The sequence below is a fragment of the Canis lupus genome, chromosome 9, assembly GCF_011100685.1.
Source record: "Canis lupus familiaris isolate Mischka breed German Shepherd chromosome 9, alternate assembly UU_Cfam_GSD_1.0, whole genome shotgun sequence".
NCBI classification, from domain to species: domain Eukaryota; kingdom Metazoa; phylum Chordata; class Mammalia; order Carnivora; family Canidae; genus Canis; species Canis lupus.
In genome coordinates this window covers 18,369,121-18,372,971 of record NC_049230.1, presented here as the reverse complement: position 1 = coordinate 18,372,971, position 3,851 = coordinate 18,369,121, and positions in this window count along the sequence as shown.

Sequence of the window (3,851 nt, the reverse complement as noted above, 5' to 3'; positions counted from 1 at the left end):
TTTGATGGTGGCCCTGCCCTTCGGCGGCATGCGCTGGGCGTCGCTGGTGCACCCCCTCTCCTATGTCTGTCCATATGTCTACCCTCGGGTTGGTCTAAGCGAGGAGAGCGAATCCAACCCAGGCCCCACCCCTGGCGGGTCTGAAGGAGAGGGTTTGATATTGGGAGGAGCGGCGAGATCCTGGGGGAACTGAGCAGGGGTTCTAGGGAAATGGCTACAGCCTGGGGCAGAGGAAGGATCTTCGGGTCAGAGTTGCCTCCTTTTGGGGTTCAAGACAAACATAGCAACAATAGTCATTCACTTGGGCAAGGTTATTCCACAGAAAAGTTTCTGTCCCTCCGTGATCTTTCAGTTCTTTGCTGGGAGAGACCCTAAAAGCTGGGACAGGGAGCTAATCAATCACTGGTGCTGGGAAGCAGAGGGATCTCAGGGTGGGCTGCCTGAGGGGTGGTTAAGACAGTTCTGGGAAAGATGTGATGAGGGATGGAGGTGGGGGTGGCAAAGAGACATCCAGGTCCCTGTGGTTCAGATGGATTGACAGTGGAGGGGAGTTTTGGGGTCCTTCCATCTGAGTGAAAGTTTCTTGAGGGCCAGCGGTGGGAAGTAAGGCAGAGGGGCTGGGAGGGTAAGTGAGGAAGCACTCGTCCCCTCCCTTATTGCTGTGCCCTACCTTCTAGGGTAGAAGGGTGGCTTCGAGACTTACCCCATCACCAAGTGAGGCCGCTGCTGGTCCACTCAGCTGCAGGCTGCAGCCCCTTCCCACCCATCTTCCCCTTCAAACCCCGTCTCCCAGGGCCTCCCAGGATCCCCTCAGTTCGTGGCTGGGTGTGGAAGCACAGGCGCTGCCTCTGTGCCAAGCTTCCAGATGCTCAGGTGGCTCTATGGGGCTCCCTTGGGCCAGGGAGACCTGGGTGCCATCCCCATTCCCAAACTCAGGGCTCTAGGGGAGATAGGTCTCAGCACCCCTCCCTCTGTCCCCTTTCTACTCCGAGCCTCACTTTGCCGGGCCCTCCTCAGGGGCCCTCAGTCCCCAGTCCTCTCTCTTTGTGGCTTGGAGCATAGGTCTTTATTACAGAGAAGCTGGACCCAAAGGCAGTGTAAGGACGAGGAAGAGCCCCCAGCGGAGCCGCCTATAGGCCTCCCCCTCACCCGCCCCCCGCTCCCCCTCCAGTCCCTCCTAGGGGCTGCCGCACTCCTCCGCTGAAGCCAAACCGCTTCCCAGCCTGCAAGCTGGGCGCCGGCTGCTCCCATCCCCTCCCGCCGCCTGCCCGCCCTTCTCTCCCTGGGCGCTGAGCTGTGGAGCAGAATGATTTCCTGTAATTGGCCAGCAATCCGGCTGCCCGACTTGTTCTATCGACATGCTGGTTAGCTGGAAATTGTATTGGAATCTGAGTGATGGGGAGGGGAGGGGAGGGGAGGGTGGGGAGCAAAGGGAGGAGGCTCTTTGGGCCCCAGTTTGGTGCAGCCTCAGCTCTGTGGGTGAGACAGAGGAGCCGGGCTACATCCACATCTCTTGGAAAGGAGCAGGAAGGCAGCCCAGAGTACCTCACTACCCCTTTCCTTTTGCTCCTTCTCTTCTGCCATTTCTGGGGGTCCCGCCTCTGTGTGGCCCCGAGGCCTTGGGTCATCACTGCGACCCCATTCCCTCTCCTGCCCTTCTGACCTAAAGTGGCTTTGTGAGAACTAGGGGACACCTAGCAGACATGACTGTCTCTCTCCCACCCAGTGTCTTAGTCAAGGAAGCTCATCACGGAGTGTCCCAAATCTCCCCCTGGCTCTTCGACCTCCCCAAGGGAAGGAAGAAGCTGGACATCTGAAGAAGAGGTGGCAGGAACTCCTAGACATAGAGTCAAGGGGGAATTAACGAGGCAGTGCAGGGGGTGGCAGGGGCATGTCCAGAAGCTTGGCGATTGTTGGTTACCTGGGCCCGGGGGCTCAACCATAAATTCTAGCCCGGCTTCCTTCACCCCTTGACCAAGCTGGTAGATTTCAAGGAGAGAACTGCGTGACTGCGCTTTGTAAACCGTGGAGCTCTGCTAGTTACCCTCGGGCCGCCGGAGCCTGGGGTGGGGGAGGCTAGGGGGGCTTTGCCTGTCTCCTTCGCCCCCACCGAGAGGACAGAGGCCGTGGCAGGTGTCATTGTTGCTCCGCGTGGGGTGGGTAAGGCCCAGAGTCTGGGAATGGAGCGCGGGGCCCGAGGGTAGGAGGCAGGGTCCCAGGGCGTCCCCCCGAGGGTGGGACGGGGCCGCATCCCTCCGCCCCGCGGCGCCAGGAGCTCACGGGGCCGCAGCTCCTGCACGAGGACGCGGCGAGCAGCACAGCTTTTTAATTAGCGCCCGGGGCCAGGCGGCGCGTCCGCGCTCCCGCCGCAGCCGCTTGGCCGGACCCAGGCGCCCGCGGTCCGGGAGCGGAGGCGGGAGCGCGGCCGCGGGAAAGTTGGTAACCGCTCCGCTAGCGCCCGCCGCACACACCCGACCCCAACCCGGACGGGTGCTGCCACCTGCCGGCCGGAGCGGAGGCCGCCCGCTGGGGCGCGGGGCTGGGCTCCCCGCTGGCGGGCGCCTGCTGTTGCCGCGGCTCCAGGGCCCCAGGAGAGGCCTAACCCTGAAGTCAGGCTCTGGGGAAAGCAGGCCTTAGTCTTCATTTTTTCCTTTTCTTTTTTAAAGTAAGCTCTAAGTCCAGCATGGGGCTTGAACTCAAGCCCCTCGAGATCCAGAGTCGCATGCTCCACCAACTGAGCCAGCCAGGTGCCCCGGCAGGCCTTCTAAGGCTGACTTGGGCCACCAAGCCTAGGAAAGGCAGGAGGGAGGCATGACGGGGAGGTGGGAGGTAGGGCACCAGGAAGATTGGCCCCTGTTTTCTGCACACCTGCCAGTCTGGCTATCCTCTGACAATTCAGCAGAAGAGAAAATAATTCCTTGGAACTTTACAGTTTGCAAAGGGCTTTTACTGCCCTCCATTTTTTAGATTCTTTGACGTAGGCATCATGAAGCTAACTTCATCAAAGAAACACCAGTCGGGAGGTCCTATTAAGGAGGCAGAGCCCCAGTGTAATCCCAGGGCTGCTCCTCCCTGATGAGGCTCAGGGACACAGTGGCAGAGGCCCAACCCTGGCTCTGTGACCCAAATCAGATCCCTCCACCTCTCTGGGCCTGGAATCAGAGTTACATCACCCAGAGGGTGTTACACCGCCAGCACACCGTCCAGAATGTCACAGGCATTCCTGAAGAGTCATTTTCTCACCAACTGGGGTGACAGGGCACTATCAGGGCTCCATACCTTTCCTCCTTTTCCTCCTCTGGCTAAGTCCCAGGAACCTGGGGAGGCAGCTGCCTTCCACTTTCCCATCCTGCCCGGTCACCCTGAAGTCAGACACCTCCTTGCTGAGCCTTTCTTTGCCCCTGGGGGGTGTGCAGTGCGTTAACAAGCTAGTCTCTGAGGTAAGAGCAGCTCTGGGAAAGGGGGCACTAAATACGGCCACCACAGCCTTAGCATTTGTCATGCTCATTCCTGGCCTTAATAGGCTGCCCGGCAGGATCAGCATCTAAGCAGGTCTGCCAGTGGTGGTAAGAGAAAGCGGAGGTCTACACTGACCTAATTGGTTGGGGAAGGAAGATGAAGTGAGTGAGTGGGATGTTGCCCCCACACCTCTACTCATCTCCTGTGAGGGTACACCTGGGCCTGGCTGGAACCCTCTTGGGGCCTCAGGCCACTGTCAGAGGGCCACTGAACCTTCTGGGGCCTGGGGAAGTGAGGGACCCAGGCCTCGGTGTGGGAGGAGGCCAAGTGGCAGCCCAAATGGCATCAGCCAAGTCAGGGAACCTGTCAGTCCACAGTGCTAGTGCGGGGCA